Source organism: Botryllus schlosseri, chromosome 7 (assembly GCF_051294905.1).
Source record: "Botryllus schlosseri isolate E-star chromosome 7, Bs_hap1, whole genome shotgun sequence".
In the NCBI taxonomy this organism is placed as follows: Eukaryota; Metazoa; Chordata; class Ascidiacea; order Stolidobranchia; family Styelidae; genus Botryllus; species Botryllus schlosseri.
Genome location: NC_137242.1, coordinates 16,671,731 through 16,678,239, shown reverse-complemented (window position 1 = coordinate 16,678,239; position 6,509 = coordinate 16,671,731). Strand labels below are relative to the sequence as shown.

General features: G+C 42.0%; 1 long non-coding RNA gene across 1 annotated transcript; it reads right to left on the bottom strand.

The window, feature by feature from the left end:
* Positions 1-668: 668 nt before the first annotated feature.
* LOC145443815 (uncharacterized) lies at positions 669-3,122 on the bottom strand. Its single transcript, XR_013916546.1, has 2 exons — positions 2,631-3,122; positions 669-1,846 (listed from the first exon to the last, which is right to left on the bottom strand). It is a non-coding gene; the product is annotated as an uncharacterized LOC145443815 (long non-coding RNA).
* Between the last annotated feature and the right edge of the window lie 3,387 nt (positions 3,123-6,509).

Genomic DNA, 6,509 nt, shown 5'->3' with positions numbered 1-6,509 from the left:
TGTGACTTCTTCGTCGCTATAGCCTCTGTTGGTATCGCTCGGACGTTGATGGTTGCGTAGGGATTACGTGCGCTCTCAAATGTGATAGTTCCCTCTTCTGCCGCGATCCCTTCCTTCAAGGCGTCTAAGAGTTCATTTTTAATTGTTTGCAGGTTGTCACCTGCTCGGACTGTAAGGTTATATGTATTTGGTCCAAACTGGTAGATGGACTCTATTTCATCTATCAAGTGTTCAATTTTGTCTAAGGTGCGGATGGCGTGGAACACGTCAGCCGGCTTTGCATTTTCGGGTGCTGTTGCGTCCAGCGAACGCGGTCTGGCATGTTCGTTCATGTTCGTATTTAACCTTTCCTGAAGCGAGCGACAGCGGTGGAAAGAGAACCCACTGTCACCAATCTGTCGGGGTTGACCGTTGCTGTGCCGGCGAAGATACGACAACAGCAACAGTCACTATCTGAAGAGACCTGTCTAAGTAGCCTCGTGCACCTGGTGTCGGCACAGCGTTATCGATAGAACGACATGCGAGAGATCAAGATCTAGCAGTGCTCTATCTGGCGCTAGTGATACGCTCACGCTAGCGACACCAGAAGTATGGTGAGGCAGATGTCAGAGTGGTAGACCGTACTTGGTCATTTTGCCTACCCCAAAACTGTCTTTTGTATCGCATCATAGCACTTCATCGTGTGTTTAGAGATGATGATATAAAAGTACCGCAGAATAGGATAGTCGCAAAAACTATGTGCATCGGGCCAATATTTCTACAACATAACGATGTTCTTGCTCCATCGCATGCTGCGCTAGGTCATTTCTGGATTACGCAATACATACGAAGTATACAGATCGCTACTGGCTGCTGCGCGTATTTAATCACTAGGGATATTATACTCTGGGAATCTGAAAAAAATGACACTTTTTCAAAATTTTCATATTTCCAATACCGGAAAATCTACTCCCGAGTTTGTAGTTACTTGACTTCAAAAAGGGTGTCTTTCTGGTTCAACCATAGAAAAACACGCCGGACCGATATTGAGTGCTGATTTCCTATATCTCGTCCAATTTTCTTACATTTAACCGATATTTCAAAAATGAGGACAAATTCTCAAAAAAGCGGACATTTGAGCGTCCTCCGAGGACACTTTCAAAAAAGAAAAATAGAGGACAAATCCTCTCAGAAGAGGACGTATGGCAACTCTGCAATTACCCACTAATCGTATCGACTGCGCATCCGGATTCACAGATGAAATTGACTAGCACACATGATATGAATTGCGATTTTAATGCAGGAATCTTTATATTACTTGTCGGATAACGAGCTGTTTATTCGACTGAGTAGCAATATTTCCTGACGATATCCTGCCGCATTTCCATGATCTTGACGATGAAAGTACACCTTGTCCGAATCAAAACGCACAGAAGGAGGAGGAAGCATATCGATAGGCTATCAACATCTATACCTAACCTACTAAGGAGTTCGTCAGAACCGATTTGCGTTGTGAAATATCGAACTCCACACAAACCATGGACAATGAACGTTGTCAACCCAAGAGAGACCATATACGCTACTATGACCGCGCGCAATGATCCGACTGCTCGCCCCAAGTCATTTTTATCTTTCCGGCGCAATTGCATTTTGATGTCGTAAAGATCTGGCGATATCGGCAAGTGTTGAATGTAGATCGAACCGCAAAACCATGTGAATATAGAAACAAAAAGCATGCCTTCTATCATCAAATAGCGTGACCAAAAGGCAGATGCGACGAACTCTATGATCCCCATTAAGCTGCTCATCAACACCACCATCCGGACCTCCAAATCACGCAGGTCGACTTTACTCAGGTTTACAAGATCTGTAACAAGAGTAGGATAAGAATGGCCTATGTATTAATCGGTTCTGGTAATACTAAAGCCGAATGTATCGTGTCAAGAGAAGTAACCGCCCGCCGTAAATCGGACGCGGCTTCGACATCAATGTTTCGTGGTCTACTCGAGTCACAATTCGACGTTAGAGAACGGAAAACAAGCTCCCGGAGTGAAACATTTTCTATATGGAAATGAACCGATGCCAGGGCGAAAACGCCAAACGCGGTTACATGCACGTACACACCAATATAACTTAAAGAATATAAGGCTACTATTCACTGCTATTTATCTATATATATTTATATATACTATTGTACGAGTCCAAGTGAATGTGTCCCTGTTATTCCATATCTGTCCTAATTCAATTCGTGCAAGGTGCACTTTATCGATAGTGTTCGAAGGAGGAAGTTGATTTACTGGCTATATCATCGCGACGCCTTGATGGGACTGTTTGGTTATGGAATCCGCAACACTGCCATTTCCCTCTCCACGCAATCCTGGTGTGACAACAAGCGCTAAACGGGAAATTTATGGATACCAGTTTTTCAAGTGGTCATTGGTCTAATTCGATTTGAGTTCCAACCCATGACCTACAGAACGAGAAACCAACGCTCTGCTACTTTCTCTCATATCTGGTATGCACCGTCTCGTTTCATACCACAATAAATGAGCTCCAAATACATTGTCAATAGTCAGAGGTCCTGATCATTCATGCAAATTAACTGTACCATTTCGCACTCTCAGTCAAAACCGCGATTGCAAAAATCTCACCTTTTAGAGTAGTAGACAACATTCCCAATAGACGCACGCGACCCATGATGACAACCGGCTTCGATCAATACCCCAACGACTATTTTACGAATACCGGATAACATCAACGTCTGCAATAAAAGTAACAGCGCGTCTTCACGCGTAACTCCCGGTCAACTATATCGGTCTCACGCCGACATCACCGAAACCAAGTGCTTTTTAAATCAAGCAATTATTGGACTTGAAGACCAGAACCGATCCCTCCTGAAATTCAAAGGTTGGGACCGTTTGCATAGATGGAGCAGTATTCCATATCGCCTTGTCGGGAGTATCGGCCTTCTTTAACCCACAGCCGCTGACAGGCGAAGACTTTGTTGCGTTACTGCCTTTCTGGTCGTTTTTTGTTGTTGTTGTTTTTGGTATTCGTGGTGGTGTTCAACTACACTGGCCAGTTCCGGTAGACCGATATATAATTTATTATATGATTGTAGCACGTCTCACTTTTTGAACACCGCTTTCGCGGATCAAATGGCTTCTGATTAAGCGGTACTGTTTGAAACGTGCCCAAATAGACTGTTAAACTCGTCAATTCACATACTGGTAAAATAAAGCTTTATGTGTTCGCATGCTGATGTCAGTTCGCATACACTGTAATATATGGGATGGCACTGTTACGCTTCGCGAATTATATAAAGTATTCTAAGTGAATTCTCCACGCTGTATTCAACTTATGACGATGTATAGAACTCGTACCCGTAGATGTTAAATATAATGCACCTTCGGTATCCAGGAGCTGGAGAAGTCACCGTGTAACGCATGAAGTGAGGTGACTGCGCGTGACAGATATACTATGGCAAATTAGCTAGATACGAGCCAGACCAATTCGCGAGAGAGCTCCTGCTCCTACTGATCCATTCCTGAAACACTCCTTCCTGGCTTTTCATGCCTTTCAATGGCCCTTTCAACATCCCTGCGAATTCCTGCACGGATAGCACGGAGGAGAAAAAAAAGCGGGGTTGCTGACTAGATGACCTTATGGTCGTATCGCATCGCCGTCGTCAAAAGCATCTCGATGGCGCAGACGAAACCGAATACCGACCCTCTCTCTCTCTCTCCTGCATATCCGTGCTTGGTCGTAGCCATGGTCGATGATTCATCATAATGGTTTCTTTCTGAAATTATTTTATGGGTCGAAAAGAGCTGATGATTGAACGAAGATAGAGAATCACAGGATTCAAGTTCATCGAAAACTCACTCATTCTGTACTACAACAACTCAGGTTTATTGATTAATGATTTTAATAACAATATTTGATCTGTTGCTGTTGTATGCTAACCGTTATGTCACTAACGAAAGCCGGAATTTGATTAATTAACGAAAATGGGAAAAATTCATACTGAAAAAATTAGACGTGATAGAGCTCGGAATATTCAGCTTTCCGTTTGTGAATGTTTTGTGACTGCTTCGAACTTTGCCCGCAATCCCACAATAGCAAGAACAAAATAAACTACGCGTAGGAAGTTAGTGAAGCGTATTTAGTCAATTAATCAATCATAAACATTAACTAAATTGACATAAAAATACATCGATGTTTAATGTAAAAAATATGTCAGACGTGCGGGATATATCTTGATTGGAAATCCGTCCCATTGGGGGGTTGCCTACTGTATAACTTGTTTCTAAAATAATATTTGGCGCATGCATAGAAACTGGCGTTTCATTCTTAAGAATTCATTTATCCATCCGGGCCGATTCCACGTCAAAATTATTAGCAAAGCGACGGAAGATAATGATTTTGTGGAATTATTATAGCTTTATTTCGTTGTTCCAGTTGATACATTAAGTGAGGTTTGAAAAGGCAGCATCTTTCAGCATTGTTGCATAATATGGCCTGAGCAATCTCTAGTTACCATGTACATTGATGTATTGCTTTATGGAAAAGTAGGGTTGAAATTAGCAATATAACATCACGTGACGTCATAGGTTCCCGTTCGCTGTCACACAGAGCCATTCACACGAACCAGAACCTTCCAAGGGATTGCATCAAAGTAATTTATCTTCAATATAGTAACGTGTATAGTTATAATGTATGAGTGAACTGCCGTCGTTTCTCATCTGAGTCTGTCCAGGCCTCAGCTGCTCGTCTTAGCTTTCAGTGGCCTTGATCTGATCTGAACTTTTTAGGTCCTGAGTCTACGGAAGATTTGATGTCTAATATTTTGAAAAAAACAAATGGCATCATTAGAGCAGGGATGGCCAACCCGTGGCCCACAACGGGTTTTGATATCGTCGACTTATATTGGCCGAAACCTTCTACCATGATATGCCCATGCGCCCAATAAGGTTACCATATTTCTGGGGCTCAAATTACGGACAGTCTTCAGCGCCCACTAGCGGGCTTTAAAATGAGGTGTTAATACATTGTCTGTGAATATGACGTCACACCATCACAGCTTTGCCTATCGACATATACAGGAGTGTAACATATAGCTCTTGAATTGGGCGATCTCAAATCGGAGCTCCGGTGATTGCTCTATTGTATTGTCATTTGGTCTTCAACAGATTTCTTCACTGGCCGGATGATATCGTTTGGCGGACTGGACACTGCCCGGTCCTGATCCTCTTCAAAGATACTAACAATAATATTAAAGTGCAACCATTTCGTTCTGTCCTGTAACAAATATTCCGGAGAACGGATCTCTGCACAGTGTTTTCACTCCTTGCTGATCGGAGAACGATTGAGCCGTTACTTGACTTTGTTGTAGTGAACGGAAGGGATATGTGACATGTGATTTCAGTGCCAAGTAATAAACTCGTTTCTGCTGCACAAAGTCGTAGCAGCTAAGCATCACTCGTCACAAATACGCACCGATCAAGGATAATCCAAGAATTATCAAAGAAAAACGGACATAACTCCGCTTCTACCGCTTGGAATTGAGTCGAATTTGTTTTGCATAGTTTTTGAAGACAGCCCAACAATTTCATGGGGTTGGCAGAAAAATTTGAAAAATTTTATTTTTGCTTTTTAGGCAAATTTAAAATTTTCAAACTCTACGAAAGCCGCGAAAATTGGTTGGAATGAATTCAAATTTGGTGTGCGTCGTTTTTTAAGGCAACCTAACGATTTAATCAAGTAGCCAGCAAGATTCAGGAAAAAAGTTATTTTTGAACAGCCCTAATGATCAGTGAAGTTTGAATTTAACCCCTGACATCATGCATGAGTGGGAATAATTTCACGGGTTGGGAGCCATATTGCTGACGCTAATAAACAAAGATTTTAGACTATGTCTTCATTGCGCGCCATATACCGAATTATGATGCCTGATTTTAATCAGTGATGAGTAGGGCGATTTGTTTTTGACCTGAAAACGGAAGATTTTGACATACAAAATCAAAATTTCGGTATTTCTTTATCTTCAAAAGCTTAATTTGGACCAGATTTTGACATCATGTATGTAATTTAGTTGTTTTCTTAGATAATGTTCGAAGTCTACTAATTATTTTCATTTCTGGTTGGAGCTGTCTATCCTTACGAAGTAGTTTGGCATGACAAAACTTTTTTGCCTTAGAAATGACAAATTTTTACATAAAAAAAACGTATTTTACCCACGAACCTATGAAGAATTCCAGTAGTTACATCACGCACTGGTGAAAATAATTAAAATTTGTTTTAGTACAACGAAAGATACTTTCCTACATTATCGGGTAGAAAGCGTCTCTCCTTACAAAGTAGCTTGTCAATAATGGAGAAAGAACGCTCAACAGCAGCAGTTGTCGGCTGGCAACACTGAAGTTGTGCGTACACTGCTGGTGAAGTCCTGCTTCAATTAGAACAGTGGTTCCCAACGTGGGCGATATCGCCCCCCAGGGGGCGATTTGGCGGTCTAGGGGGGGGGGGGG